This window comes from Hyposmocoma kahamanoa, unplaced genomic scaffold (assembly GCF_003589595.1).
Source record: "Hyposmocoma kahamanoa isolate Upper Pololo Valley unplaced genomic scaffold, ASM358959v1 64, whole genome shotgun sequence".
Taxonomy (NCBI): Eukaryota; Metazoa; Arthropoda; class Insecta; order Lepidoptera; family Cosmopterigidae; genus Hyposmocoma; species Hyposmocoma kahamanoa.
Genome location: NW_020653852.1, coordinates 15180070 through 15196834, shown reverse-complemented (window position 1 = coordinate 15196834; position 16765 = coordinate 15180070). Strand labels below are relative to the sequence as shown.

Below are 16765 nucleotides of genomic sequence, written 5' to 3'. Positions count from 1 at the left end.
ATTTTTTGTTGGAAAGAGGATACCTCAGATTAGAGTATCTTTTTTTCGTGATTTTACATCCAGACTTTTTTTTGTACTCTGTATTGATCGTTTTTCAAAATATAATAGCGGCCTATCTGGAATCTAGAATCGATCTGGAAATAAAATCATGTTTAAAAGAAACTCTAATGACTAATTAGTAAGTACCCGGATTGATATCTACAACTATCAGTATTTAGTTTCTTAGTTTCTTAACTTTGAGCGAAATCTAGCGGCCAAAAAAAGGAATACTAGTACCTATGGATTGATATGGTCCACATTTAGTTCACGTAATATCAAATGTACTGATTCGACAGATTTGCACGTGTAATAAGCTAATAAAAGATTAACCACTTTATTACAAAAAATAAAGTCGATAATTTATAACTATATATAACGCGATAAAATGGTAAAACTGACAAAAAAGTTTCCAAAATCAGGGATAGATGGCACGTTTCATAAAAAAATTATTTGTGTCAGAGTTACCAGTGCAATAGTCTGTGTATGTTATTAATTAATTCAGTTTTTTGTTATGGCTTAACTTCATGCCCTTTGACCATAGCAGTATACAAAATAATTTCCTCTGAACATTCATCACGTCACAAATCCACGGCACTATTCAGTTTCTATTACTCTGTTTAAGGCTTCTGTAGTTTATTTTGATATAATAATACACCGAATTTATTTTATTCTACCTCCAAAACTCCAAACTGGAATATCTTTAATTCTTGACTTCTCAGAACACTAAACCCAAAACAAAATTTGTTCAGGAATTTCAACTGTATATTTTCACATATTTTTCATAAACAGACGCATACAAATTACGTCAACAAAAATTTTTATGGGAGTTTGCCATTGTCCTTTGTTTCAAGTAGTTCACATTATTTGTATGAATTTCATGTAATAAAAAGATTTTTGGCGTGTGGCTTTATCATACCAAATACCAATGACATCATTCCATTAATTCAGAAACAGTTGAACTTGAGGTTATAATATTGCCTGTCAGATATATAAGTTAATCTTAAACAGCTTTAGGCGATGTAGCTCGCTACAATACAAGTTCCGGCGACGACAGCCTGTAATTTATACGCCAACGGCTACTGGTACGTTTTGAATGTAGCTGTTTTCTGAATTAGATTACGGTGATTAGTAGAAGTAGACTTATGCGTATCTATGAGATACATTTTTTAAATATATTTATACAAATTATAAGTGCGTATTTGACCTTCATCTCACTTGATGGAAATTGATGATAAGGTCGACGATGGAGTATGCACATTTAAATAATGACTATTCACTCTCGCCTTGAAAAGGCCCAAGTATAACCTTCAGTGAATAAGTCTGTAGGCAGGGAATTTCACTCCTTAGTCGTTCGTCTTATTTATTTTTCATTTCAATGCGATTTTTTAAATAAATCGATGTAACATAAGGCGAATCGAATAGTCTAGATCGTATTCATAATTTAAACAAAACAGTCTCTTTCTGAATCTCTATTTTATATTGGCCTGCAAGAAAAGCAGTTCAATAAAGTGTGCAATATTTCTTTTTTCACTGGCTAGTATCACTTTAAACGAAAGCCGTAACTGAGTGAAGCCAAAAAGGTTGTAAAATTATTCTTTGTTATCGAAATTAATTTTGAAACGATTTTTATGAGATCAATTCAAGAGCATACGATCTAATCTGTGGTTCGATTCAGAGGCAGATGATCCATTACGATTCAAAAAATCGATTGTGACATATTCATTAGGGAGGGAGCAGTGTGTTATGACATATTCATATAAAAATCTGTATTAGTACAGGAACTAATAGAAAGTTAATATACGAACTCTACGCAGCTATGTTGTGTAATAAAAATACGTCCTAGATGCGTCACTTAACATTGTTATTAAAACGAGATTTACAAGACCAGTTGGGCGGAAAACTCACATTACATCCGCTGTGTTGACTCCAGCGGTCCCTAGGCGACACTGGAATCTACATAGATCTAGCATTTATAGTAAACACTTCTACATATCTCTTTCGTGATTATCGAATTATACAATATGTAACGGTCAAGAGCGTAATGGAATAGTAATTTTAGGGTAACCGTTCCTGTCTTACGAAACCGTAAAATAAAATCAATTTCACATAATCTTGGTGAGCCGATAAAGTTATCACCTGATTTGTAACGCATCGAATGCGTTTTAGAAAACATGAACATATTGATTTATTCACTTATCTACGTGTAACTTGTTGTGTAAATAAGTTGACTGTCCAGATGAAGTCTAAGAAATGTGATGTCACTTTTAAATAATTCGATCATGGCTCTGTGTTGTGGTTGGTTCAACAGGTGTCCATTGACATACAGCGAGGCAATATTGTCAGTATAATTTTTATTATGATATAGGAAGTTTCTAGCGAGGTATCATTCTTTTTTGTGGCGGGACGGGATTTTTTTTAGTTTAGAATTTTTTAATGAAATCTTTTGTAAAACTCAACTTTTGTATTTTACTACCTATTCTCGAAGAAGTCTAGTGCTGATCTTTAGGTTGTAAAGTTACGATCTTTTTTTAATACGTGTTTTAATTGAATAAAATTTACTACTTATTAAGTCTGAGTTACAAGCAATGAGAGCATTATCGATGTGATCGGAATTTTACATCCATTATTTTGCTAATTCATTAACAGTGGCAAAATGCCTTTCTAAATTTAAAACTACGGTTTTAAACAAACATCCTATTCGGGTCAAAGCGTAGGTCCTTCCAGTTCTCTTGATATCCTTGGTCCGGGTAAGATAAACACAAGTGACAAGCTGTGGGGGTGTAATTACAATATTTCATAGCATCGCTAATACGAGCCGAGAAGGACTCGTCTTATCTTCAATTCAGATCTGCATTGCGTGTTTGTTCTTTCTATTACGTTTGACGTTTGTCTATGAATACATCGGGCATATTTGCCAATAGATAATGAAACTTGTACAGTCACGTGCATTGCCCGAAAATATTAGTAAGGCGTTGAAAGCCGAAAAATGCAATACAAAGATCTACAGACACAGAAGAATTTGGTCAGTCTGCTGACTTAGACAGTAGCTCAGTTGGCAGAGCGACGCTATGGTACGGCGAGGTCGCTGGTTTTAGTCTTATCGGGTCCAAGGAATTTATCTTTGGGTTCAATTTTTGTATTAATATTATGAGTTATTTCACAAAAAATATATGAATATTACGGTGATAAAATATCGTGAAAGTTAATTTAAAAAATCTTCAATTTAATTTTGGAAATGAAAGCATTTTTCCAAATTTATTTATTTTATTTCGTATTCACATATTCTAAACAATAGGTATAGGCATGTAGTTACTAAGACAGTGAAACCTACCAGAAGAAGAAGCTACAAAATCTCGACCATCGCAGAAAAGTAGCCTGCTTGTCGGTTTTCTATCGGATACATTTCGGAGAGTGTGAGCAGGAACTTTTCAATTTAGTTCCACCCTCACCGTTCCTCCTCCGTTCGACTAGAAGGTCTGGAGCACTCCATTCTTATGTCGTTGATAACCCACCTATTCGCACTAAGCGCTTTGCTTCCTCCTTTCTGATGCGTACGGCTAAGGAATGGAATGCTCTACCATCTGTATTTCCCGAAAAGTACAATTTGGGGCTATTCAAGGCTAGAGTGAATAGGCATTTTTTAGGCAAACGCGTCCCATCGTCGGTCATATCGTCGCTTAACATCAGGTGAGATTGTGGCCAAGCGTATGTCTATTATATAAAAAACCCTTGATAGGTTTAAAATGTGACACGTCAGACGTCTGACAAATGAAAATTAAATTATTAATTATATTATGATTTTAATAAACGGCACCACTTTTCCATAGCTATATATCATTATCATCAACAACAGCCTATCGTAGTCTACTGCCGGACATAGGCCTCTCCCAATGCGCGCCATTTCGCAAATCGTCACTCCATCTGGCCATAGGGCGTCCTACACTATGTTTGCGGAGCCGTCGTTTCCACTCAAGAACTCGCTTCCTCCATCGGTTATCGGTTCTTCGATATATATAGCCAGCCCACTGCCACTTCAGTTTGCTTATTGTACCAGTTATGTTGACGACCTTTGTTCTCTGTCGGATAACCTCGTTCAGTGCCTTGTCCTTCAAGGAAACTCCGAGCAAAGCTCGTTCCATAGCTCGCTGAGCCATTTTCAACTGATGATCATAGCTATATATGCATGCATATTATTGTGACTTTAATGTTTCTCTTGAAATTAAAATTTGCATTTTAAGCAGAGGGTTGCAACCCGGACTCGCACCTCTGACTTTTCGGAAATTATGTGCGAAATTTACCAGCTTTTTGGTGGAGAAAAACAAGGTTCACAATCCTCGGAAAATGTGTGAAGTACTCAACTCGCGTGAGGGGAGACCCGTGTCCAGCAGTAAGACGTATAAATGTGTTGATGTTGTATCGCGGAGCGGCTACTGGACGGGTCAGATATAAATTATTTTTAAAGTTATTTTTGTATTACTTGTCTTTGTATTTTTGGCTTTATGGTTCGCTCTGCTCCGTTTTTTCGCTGATGTATAATTTTCTCTGTAAATTATAATTTTATTGCGCTACTTTGAGCCTGGTTTTCTCATTCCCCAACATGTTAAGTGTAAACAAAAACTACTAACGACGCCGCAAGCAGTGCAATTGCACCATGAACGAACAGTGCGGACAAACCAGTATGCCAGTGATGACTTTTATCAATTATTAGTGTACAATTAGTTTTCTTTTATTACGATAATATTTTTTTTTTTTTATTCGTCTCCAAACGTGGTAATAAATTATTCCAAATTTTTACGAAAATATTTTTTTTGGTTACGATTACCAAATATTTATGCTCTCGTAAATAGACTTGGCTACTGCTGATTTCAAGTATATAAATAAAGATATAAAAGTATAATTTGAGTTTGTGTTTGATAGGTATGTGGTGTGGTACCGCCCGTAGAGACCACGCAACTCTAGTTACGGGGGCCCTGTAACCTGCACCCGCTGTATTGACCATCATAGTGGTAATTGTAACAAAATAATAATATTTAAGTGAACATCGAAACGAGGAAAGCAATTTTAAATTTGCGGATTAAACAGAAAATAAAAATAAACAGCAAATAATTGTATAATTAAATAAAAAAAAACGAGCTAACCTTATATCTCCATCGCATTGCAGTAATCAAAGTTTGTTCAAACTGAAACAAAAATTTTGAATTTTAAATAAGAACATAATAATCCAAGGTGATATTCATATGTGAGCACTTTGATAAGTGATCACTTTAATAAGTGGTCACTTTAATAAAAGGTCACTTCAGTAAGAAACCTTTTTAAAAATAGGTTATTTTATTAAGTGGTAAATTTTAGTTTAGCAGCCGAAAGTATATCGACCATTAACAAACATGTTTTTCAAGATATACTGTACATGAGCAGTATTATACTATTATAAATGCAAGATGCCACACAAGCTTAAAAAATAACGTGACGTCACGATAATTAACAAAGATCTCAATCTCGTACATAAATGTCATTGTAATATAGTGTGTTTATTATTTAATAATTTGATTATAATACAATTTATTTATGTACAATTTCATTTCATCATTAAGAGATTTTTGTTATAAAAACTGCACTGGTCTATAAAATACTATTTAGAGATGCAAATCTAATTCAGATTTTTATACATATTTCTGAACAATATAAATATTTAAATATGTTTACTCCTTCTCCTCCTCGCGTCGTAGTCCTCATTACTGAGGGTCGTGACTCCTCCGCAAAAACGTGTTTACTACGTATACATAAATAATAAGTTCATGAGAAATGATTTTTGTGAAGTGGTTTTAGCTTATATTTCTATGTGAGTTTACCGCATATTGACTGTAATATTGTTGACTCATTCTTATGTTAATGCTTTTAAACATGTTGTAAAGTGGCGGTAATTGGTATTTCTTGTCGCATCAAATTGCCTCGACGAGAGTTTGACGCTTCATTATCTCTTTAACTTTATTTAGGGTTAGTGGAACTGTATACCTAATTGCTTGGTGGTCTGTGGAAATCTTGTGGGCCATAGCAATATTGTAAACATAGGAAATGAAAGTATTTTTACGGTTCTAAATCAAGCATGTTTTTTCAAACAGGGGTCTTGCATCGTCTCATACTCACACGGTAAAGTCGTCAGCCAGTTAAGTCTAATAATTTTCACTATAGATAAAAAGTTTATATAAAGTCAAAACGGCATAAAATCGGTTGTATATTGGTTTATCACGAATTGCATATTTTATAACAAAGGGCCAAAATGCAGTAGTCAGCAACATCAAAATAATATAAATAAGTAAGCCTATCAAAATCATTTTCGGAAGAAAAATGTCAAATATGGTTATTTTGAATTAACTGCATTCATAATGGAGGTAGACAGAAACCACAGTCTTTCATTTGCTGCGATTCTAACCTAATCTCAATCAATTACCTGTTTCAAACTAGGGTTTTACGCTGTAAGACGTAAATTCGAAGAACGTTTATTAAAATTAAACTCAAATGTTATTATACCGTAACGTTGTTCATAATAATAATATTAATCGAACCAGACAATCACACCTTGCCTCAAACTAGGAAATTCCCTGTAGTATATGTAACGAAGCAAGTTAATATGGGGTTCTACCCAAAACACCAGATCAATTTAGAAAGTTAATTTCTTAAATTTCTCCTACAGCGAACTCAACCCGTGACTTTCTCATCCAGCGTCCACAGCGCTAACCGATGTGTCACCGAAGTCGTCATGCTACATTTGTACAATGGCACAGGAATCTCAGGTATTCTAATTCCGAAACTGATTTATCACCAATAAATGCCAACTGTTGCTCTAAATTTACATTCGAAAAACAAAAATTTCTTGGCAGAATAATTTTCAAATTAAGTATATGACAATCTCGTCTTTTTTTATTCTCAATTTTGCAAGGATTACAAAATTGAGAATTAAAAAAAAGGATTAGGAGGACTATATTACTTTATGGTGAATTAAATAATAAAGCAAAATTTAATAATTCGAAATTTATTATTCAGGCCATGGGAGAAGTGAGAGTTCACAATATACATATATTCCAACAACAATAATATAGCTGTTTCTTAATTTCAGTGAATGAGTTTAGTCTACAAAAACAATTGTATCCATGCTTTTTGTTAAAATAATAGATCCGTCGCCGCCTATATGCATACACCATTTAAAGGTGCACTTCTTGTCGGGTGTCTATCAAATTTTATACTTTCTGCAAACGTGGTTTTTGCTATTACATCAACACTGCAATTTCAACTCATTAACGTATTTTGAGAAACCTTAAAAAAAGGTGGATTTATGATAACAATGTTCATGTAAACCACTTGCCACATATACTAGAACATTGAATCAAAATGAAAAGACAATTGAAGTCGTATTTTATCAAATTAATCGTTCTGGTTTACACTTTTAGAACATTATTATGTGGCCAATCGTTCATAAGAATGTTCTTATCATAATTCAATTTTTTTTAGCGTGTCTCTAAATAATAATGTCCATGAGTGTACATGTACACATGTTTGTATGTGAACATTTTATTGTACCACAAAAACAAATGAACTATAGTATGTCAACAATATTTAAAATATTAGAGTACAAAGGCGAGCCTATCCAATAGAGCGGTTACACACGGGACTTTCAGCAGCGATTCAAACGCAATGCAGTCGCTAATCGTCTATATACAAGTGCGATTTCAAGCAGCGATGCAAACACGATGCAAGCGCGCGTCTACATCGACCCAAACGCGCGATTGCATCGCTACACTTGGGATAAAAAGGTGATTGCAATACAATCGCGCGTTTGTATCCATGCAGTCGCGCGTTTTCACGAAGGCGCGTTGGCACTCTTAAAGGGATTTATTATACACTGAAAATATTTTTGGATTTGGCTTGAATTTGTAATTTAGTAGGTTTATGTGACAACCGGGAGAAGTGCAGTTCTATTCCTAAGTAATTCACGACTAGTCCCGTTTTTTTATTTTTTGTATTCAATACAATAATACAATAGTGAGGTGAAAATGTAATTTATGTAAAAACTGTAACTAAAAAAACGCCAATTTTTTCTCCTAATTTAAGGCTACGTGTGTTTATCTGGTACGATTAATATTATTATTATAATCAACGTTACGGTATGATCACATTTAGGTCTAATTCAAATAACCCTTCTTCTAATTTCCCGTTACAAACAATATGATATTCCAAGTTGAAGTAGCAAAGTACATCATAATAATGCTTATGGTTCATTCACTTAAACAATTATCATGCAGAATCAGACGGGTGCAACGAATTTACAACACTTCAACAAACTTACGTTTTACAATTTAAAAAGCTATATGTGCAAGTACCAGACGTGAGTTTAGAATTTTTTCAATAACAAAATTTGCTGGCAAAGTGACAAGACCTTATGAGCTTTAAAGTGTTGTATTTAGATACATTTTCGTATGATGATTATGACGTGTGGTCATGGTTGTGCTTTATGCTTGCCTGAGACGTACTGGAGCGTGTTAATAACTGCCCAGAATGGATAGTACAAGCAAATGAGTATAGTAACTAAGGGCTTTAAAACTACAAGAAATAATTTAGTCATTTAGATATTGGTAAGATGGCAGTACGTCTACTGACAAACTCTTTCACAAGGAGCTCTACTGCTACTAATAAAGGTATACAACTATTAAAAATGTTGGTAGTACACGCATTTAAATTCAAGTTTATTTATTCTCTTCAGACATTATGATATCTGAAGAGAATATAAGATTACGTAGAATATTACATTATCCACGACAATAGGCGAGTCAAGCGGCGAAGATCCTATGTGTAACAATCGTGAAAACCTAAGAACTCGATATATTTTTCAAAATCCAAGCTTCAGAATCATTCGAGTTTTAACAAGAAATAATATTATAACCTTAGGTATATTTAAACCGTGAAGGTAAACTTTTACTTTTGTTAAATACGGATATGATGTTCTTGTAACGATATGGTAATGTTTTTTTTCATAACACCAAGTCACGGGACAAATAAGTCGAGCGCCTGATGGTAAGCGACACGCCTGTCCTTAAATGAAACTATTTTTCCGGATTTAAATCGCGTATATTTGTTTTTTGTTTGAAAAACAAATATACACGATTTAAATCCGGAAGAATAGTTTCATTTCCTATTTGAAAAATATATTCGTCTTTATTGCACTAATAAAAGATTCATTATAGATGGCATTCTAGGTGGCCCGCATCAAAACAAAACAAATAAATAAATAAATAAATAAAATAAATTCGTCAGGAAGGTTGTTTAAAATACTCTGAGATAATACCGATCAAAGTCAACAAATCGGTGATCATTTCAATGTCCCATTCTCAATTAAATTTAGCACTTTCTGAATAAATCTCAGTAATAAATAAATAAAAAAGGAACTAGGTACTTTTTATTTATTAATTGTCATGACATTATGATCATAACTTACTTAGAGATAATTTTATCTAAGCTAGACGAAACTCGTCATACAACTACAGTCATAAAATGTAGCTAGTATCACCAAAGAAGTAAAGTCTGGAAAACAGCTCAAGCTGAGACCAAAATAAAATGGGACAACAGAAGTTGGTCAAATTTGACACAATGTTTTGTCATAGAATAGGAAAATGGAATGTTACATATTTTTTATAATAAGTGATGGGACGAACAAATAAAGGTAAATATATATTTGCCCGTCCTTATTGGTTGCAGTGCCACATAGAGCTTGAAAAAAAAACACAAAGATCTGAGGGGCTCTACCACTGCGCCCGTCACTCTGAGATATAACTTGACAAGTCCCATGTGCCTGTAATTTCACAAGCACGCTTACCCTTCAATACTGGAACGCAGTAATGCTAACTGAATGCTTGGCGGCAGAAATAGGTATAGCAGTACTTCCTTCGACGAACTAGGCCGTTTTAGGCCGTGGGGCGACGGCTTAAGAATACATTGTCGCCTCCCCATACATGCCCGTGGGGGTCGTAAGAGGCGACCGAGGGCGTCACAAGTGTCCATCTGCTTAGCGTTGTGGTACGCTTTGTGCCGACTGGATAGCGACCACAGTACACACGGCGGAAAACCCTCCACAGTGAAACGCTTTTGCGAATCGCGTTCAGGGATCAGTTGGTGTACATCCAGTGCACGTGGAGTTTTCGGCGCGGTATCTGGGAGGACTGAGGCGGATATTCGCCATGTCACTTGTTGAGGGATATCTAGTTGACCTGCCGCCCAGGGAGACCCGTAGAAACGGTTGTCCGCTGGCCGCCCGCGGTACAGTACAGGGGCCCAATAGGGACTAACTACCCCTAGAGGCTGCCCCACCATGCCGCGCATAATCTTGGGGTAGGTCGTCGTGCCGGTTAGTGACCGGAATATGGGGTCCCGGCGGCATATCCCGGGGGGGTACGGGGGCCCTTCCGTTCGGCGGGTCAGCCGGCTATCTTTCAAAAGATCAATGGCATGTATTGCAGTTCCCCTCGTTTTTCTTCTTCGGTGCGGTGCCGAAGGCTTCACCTCTTCACACTACCGTCCTTCTTACCCACCATGACAGCGCAACATAAGAATGCAGATCGTTCAGCGGTGCCTAATCCCCCCACCGCGTTTATTATTGAGTTCGCTAACATCCGCGGACTCCACTCCAACCTCAAAGCTGTCCACCATCACCTCGAGACAGCCCGGCCTGCCCTGCTTTTCCTGACGGAGACGCAGATCCGCCGTCCGAATGATATGAGTTACTTGAACTACCCCGGCTACTCGCTTGAGGAAAACTTTCAGGCCAAAGCCGGGGTATGTGTATATATTCGTTCGGATGTGTGCTGTCGCCGTCTGCGCTGCCTGGAGGACCCCTCCTTTTCCACTATGTGGGTGCTCGTAGAATCTAGTTGTTCAGCTAGAGTCTTCGCGTGCTTATATAGATCCCACAGTGGGGATGCGGAGACAACTAGGCTCTTTGACCAACTGAGCCAGGCGACTCTTGACGCGCAGGCGCAGTTCCCATCTGCGGAGATGGTCGTGTTGGGGGACTTTAATGCTCACCATGAATCATGGTTAAGTTCCCTCAAGACTGACCATGCAGGAAGAACTGCCCACGCTTTCGCTCTCACGCATGACTTGACCCAACTGGTAACCCAGCCCACCCGGGTTCCAGACATATCGGATCATGCACCCTCTTTGCTTGACCTTCTGCTCGCGAGTCACCCTACCTACTATACAGTATCAGTCAGCGCCCCCCTGGGAAGTTCTGATCACTGTTTGGTTGGGTGTAAGGTTTCCCAAATGCCTCCAACTAAGCTGAAGGAGGTCACTCGTCGCATTTGGCACTACTCGTCGGCGGATTGGGATGGTATGCGCGACTACTTTGCGTCCATCCCTTGGTTGCAGCACTGCTTTGCGGGAAAGGATGCCTCAGCAGCTGCCGATGCTGTTGTCGATGAGATTGGAACGGCTATGGATTACTACATACCGTCTTCCAGTGTCATCGCCAATCGCAGAGGACGCCCTTGGTTCAATCGCGAATGCATGGACGCTGTTAGTGAGAAACAGGCTGCATATCGTGGTTGGATCAGGGGTCGTGTAACAAAGGATCCCAACCTTGCGTCCCTTAAAGCAGCCTATAACAAAGCAACCAAGTCTTGCAGGAGGGCTTACATAAGAGCGGATGCCCAGCGCGTTTCACGGATTGGCCAGAAGCTGGTAGCCCATCCCACCGGTAGCCGTGCCTACTGGAGCCTGGCCAAAGCCGTGCAGTCCAATTTTTGTCGTTCGTCGCTGCCGCCTTTGAGGTATCCCGATGGATTTTTGGCCTATGGCCCCGAAGAGAAAGCCAATTTATTGGCCGACCTTTTTGGGGCTAACTCGCGCATTCACGACCAAGATGCGCAACCGCCGTCAATTCCCCACTGCGGAGTCACAATGCCTGATATAGTTATCAGACAATGTGATGTCCGCAAGGAATTGCAGACTCTTGACGTGCGGAAAGCCTATGGTCCGGATGGGATACCTCCTATCGTCCTTAAAAGGTGTGCGGCGGAGTTGTCTCCCGTACTGACGCGCTTATACCGCCTCTCATACCAATCTGGTAACGTGCCCCTAGCTTGGAGGGAGGCCAACGTGCAACCTATCCCCAAGAAAGGAGATCGGTCTGATCCGACAAACTATCGCCCAATAGCTGTCACTTCAGTGCTCTGCAAAGTGATGGAGCGGATTCTAAATATCCAGATAATCCGGCACCTGGAACGTCACTCCATTCTTAATGATCGGCAGTATGGGTTTCGGCCGAACCGATCAACGGGTGACGTTCTAGCGTATCTAATGCATCTCTGGGGTGAAGCTATCGACAAACAGGGCGAAACCTTAGCGATAAGTCTGGATATTGCTAAGGCCTTTGATCGGGTCTGGCACCGTGGTCTCCTCTCCAAGCTTCCGGCATATGGTCTTCCCGGCCGCCTTTGTGAGTGGATCTCCGGCTTTCTGCGCGAGCGAAGATTGCGTGTCCTTGTTGACGGAGGCACTTCGCGGCTCGTGACAGTTAATGCTGGGGTGCCACAGGGCTCAGTGCTGTCGCCCACGCTGTTCCTTCTGCATATCAATGACTTGTTGCCTTTTGGCAACATTCATTGTTATGCAGATGATAGCACAGTGCACGGTTGCTATTATAAGCAATCGTCAAGCACCCGGGAGGACCCTGAGAGAAACCGGGAAAAACTTGTCGCTGAGCTCAACCATGTTTTGGAGCATATATCGTCGTGGGGCTCCCGAAACTTGGTTGAGTTCAACGCCAAGAAAACCCAGGTATGCGCGTTCAGCTCCAAAAAATCCCCATTCCTTCCACTTCCCCATCTTCAGGGTACAACGCTGACGCTGCAGGACAGGCTCAGTCTGCTGGGGATGAGCATCCGGAAGGACATGAGCAACAAAGATTACATCGAAAGCGTCATCTGTACCGCGTCGCGCAAGCTTGGCATCCTGAACAAGGTGCACCGATTTTTTACTCCAGAGCTGCGATACCTGTTGTATAAAGCTCAGGTCCGAAGCAGCATGGAGTACTGTTCGCACCTTTGGGACGGCTCTGCCAAGTACTTGCTCGATGCCCTAGATGGACTGCAGCGCTACGCCTTCCGTGTTGTCAACGATCCTCATGTAACTGAGCATGCGGAGTCGTTACAGCTTCGCAGAGATATAGCGTCTCTTAGCGTATTCAATCGTCTGTACCACGGTGAGTGCTCTGAAGAGTTATTCAACCTTGTCCCTTCCTCTCCTTTCCATCAGCGGACCACCCGTGCCGGACTGCGTTGCCACAGTTGGACGGTCAGTTCAATACCGTCCCGCACTAAAAAGTTTGGCAATTCGTTTTTATGCCGAACCATCAAATTGTGGAACCAACTCCCGGCGCATGTATTCCCTCCCCTCTATAACATCGGGTCCTTCAAACGTAGTGTGAAGAAGCATTTGGCCAGACCGGCAAAATGATAGTGACGGAGTGAAGAAATTTGTGTTTTCCATCCGTTACTCTCATCTCTGGACTGTATTCGCACTTTCCATCAGGCGCGGTGCAGTCATTTTGCCGAGTCACAATAAAAAAAAAAAAAAAAAAAAAAAAAAAACTCTTTCACAAGGAGCTCTACTGCTCTAAAGACAAACAATTAATCATAATTCACTAGTAATATATGTATAATATTAATTCATTCTACCAATTAATATTAATTTATTATGCGATAATTACGACCAATTCGCACCAAGCGCTTTGCTTCCTCCTTCCTAATGCGCAAAAGGAATACACTTCATTAATGGCCATTATCTAACTTTCCCGAGAAATGTAATTTGGGGCAATACAAGGCTATGAATCATAATTAGACGTCCAAAATGTAAATGGAATGTATTAACGCAGTAAAAAAATACATTTTAAATGGTAATTTCCCATTTTAGACGATAATAAGCGTCTAGAAATCTTTTCAAGCTGTAATCTGATAAAACTTAGAGCAGTTCACATTTTGCAAAATATATTTTTGCTTAATTTCGTTTAATACAATAATTATAATAAATGTCTATGCTTAAGGTTGTAAATGATTTTATGACATTGGTAAGACAATCGGGATCAAAAACATTTTTGTGCCGTCATTTTATCGTGTCATAAATGTGATTCGCGCTTCGTTTCTGGAACTTGATTATTTTCTTATCTCTGTAATGCGTTTGTTAAATTATTGGGTGTTGTTTAGTAGTAAGTAGTAAGTTTTAGTTTATTAGTAATATTTTGTAATAGATAATAAAAATTATAGAAAATGGCGAACCTTTTCCAATTCCGTTAAAAATGAAAAAGGTTTAGCACGCCTGTGGTAGTAGAGCTCCTTGTGAAAGAGTTTGTCCAGAGAAGTACGGTCACCTTGCCTATATCTGCTGCCACACAGTAATGTGAACATCACTATGTTTCGGTTTTAAAGGGTAAGTAAGGGTGCTGGGGAAATTACAGGCACATGAGACTTGTTAACTTATGTCTCAGAGTGACAGACGCAGTGAAGCAGATCTTTGCGTTCCTTTTAGTTTAAAAAAGTAAGAATGCCTCATATTTCAGTGTAGTTGATAACCATACAAAACACGAACACCGCTACTGTTAGTGCGCGTACATATCGCAAGCCGGTATCAATAAAGGTCACGACAGAAGTTTTCATTTCATTATTATAATATCTACTCTATATAATATGGCCTCTATTACATTGTAATATGTTGTGTACATCGTTAATAAAACTATAAGCGCGTTTAAATTACTGACTAACCTATTAAATCCATGTATGCATGCCCATGTGATGTTATTAAAAAACATGTTACACCTGGTTTAGTCTGTTAAAATGAATATATGTAAATAATATACCTTCAATTATGCTTTTAGGTATATGGAATGTAAAAAAACTATCAAACCCTGGCGTAAGAATATGACTTATGATGATACAGAAGGCTTGCTAGGAGATATTTCATAATTTATTAATGTATATTACATATCGACTAATGAATAATTGTGTTCTTGTTAAATAACTATAGCAAATCTGTTTTTAGCTTTAATATAATATAAAGTATGCACAAATAAGATATGTAAAATACAGATACTCATTTCTTAAATTTGGACATCGCAACTAAGCTATACTAGTGAACTTCTTAGAACTTTTTTATGATACCAAGTGATTAGAAGAACACAAGTCGTCCACCTGGTGTTAAGCGCCACGTCTGTCCATAGCAGTTGCAGTGCCACTCAGAGCTTTTAATTGCAAAGATCCGAGGGGTTCTGCCATTGCGCCTGACAGCCTGAGACATAAGTTGACAACTCCCACATGACTGTAACTTCACCAGCACCCTTCAAAACGGAAACACAGTTATGCTTACATGGAAAATGCAAGATGGCAGCACTTCCCTGGACGAATTCTTTTACAAGGATCTCTACTGCTACTATATTAAAAAAGGAACTGTTGACGTTCACATGCCATGAACAGGCAACCTGACCACACATAATAGACTACTCAGCAATGCACTGACCGAATAGCAATGTGCAAGACCAGCCTGCTGAGTAAACGTTTGCTTTGTTTTATATTTAAAAATTATATTGTAGATATACACCCACATGTCTAAATAGAATGTGTATAAATAGTTTGTTTTTAGAAATAAACATCTCTTTGAATCCTGACATCAACGCTGTCTCATTGACGACGACGGAACTTCCTGACTACAGCATCCTCTCACTGCGGCCAAAACACCTTTAGCCGTCAGATTATCTGATCAGTTTTGTGAGTCTGTGAGACTGGCAGTGAGGAAATCCATTCCTTGCACCTCTTATCCTTCCCACCTTCCGTCTGTTATCTTAGGTCGCATGGTAACAGGCTTCCTCTACCTATCTATATACGTATATGTCATTGACTTACAAAGTATATGTAGTAGTGTATGGTTAGGGATAGGCTGTTCGGTAGGAACGTAGGGTTGTTTGTGATAGGTTACAGTTTTCTCTTTCCATTTCATGTATAGCCAGTAAGCTTTAATTGCACATACAAGACGATACTCAACAGTAAAACTCATATCACACCCGACAAATACTACACAAAGACAGAGATAAAGTTATTTGGCTCTACAGGAATCTTAATTACTGTATACATTATAATTAAGGTCCTTTTTTACTATTTATTTTAAAATAGGCCCCTTTACATTTGTTTTAATAGACTAATTAAATTTGTATTGAATTGATATCCAATTATTTTTGTGACATTTCTCCACCATTTCTTTATAATTATTAATACAAAGACCGAACACTTAGAAAAAAATCCTTCGATTCCATTCAAACTGACGTCTTCTAGCAAAACGTGGCAAACGCTATACCAACTAAGCCACGGAACAAACCAGCGGTCATGACGAATTTTTCCGTGCTAGTTTGTCGGATCTTTGTATTTGGTTTTCAACGACTTTCTAGCCGTAGCGCAATCTATGAGAAATCTATAAGAGTATTAGTAATAAAAGTATTTCGTCACCCATAGATGGCGCTATAATAAATTGTATTAGATCAAGTTAAATAAATAAATTTAACTTCAATTTATCCTTATCTTAATGCCTAGTGTTTCGCTATACACAATTATACTATACTTACTTTGAACATGTCAACTTCTACACAACCTGTTTTCACAAATGAATGAATTATGAATAACAGTAAATCGTTAAATCA

General features: G+C 38.2%; 1 protein-coding gene across 1 annotated transcript in view; it reads right to left on the bottom strand.

Annotated features, from left to right (window-relative positions):
• The window catches only part of LOC113230894, a 133905-nt gene that overhangs the window by 96520 nt on the left and 20620 nt on the right, over window positions 1-16765 (bottom strand). The window contains exon 2 of the mRNA XM_026465002.1: window positions 5178-5219. The gene's annotated coding sequence lies outside the window, so the exon portion shown is untranslated. The remainder of the gene's footprint in view (window positions 1-5177; window positions 5220-16765) is intronic.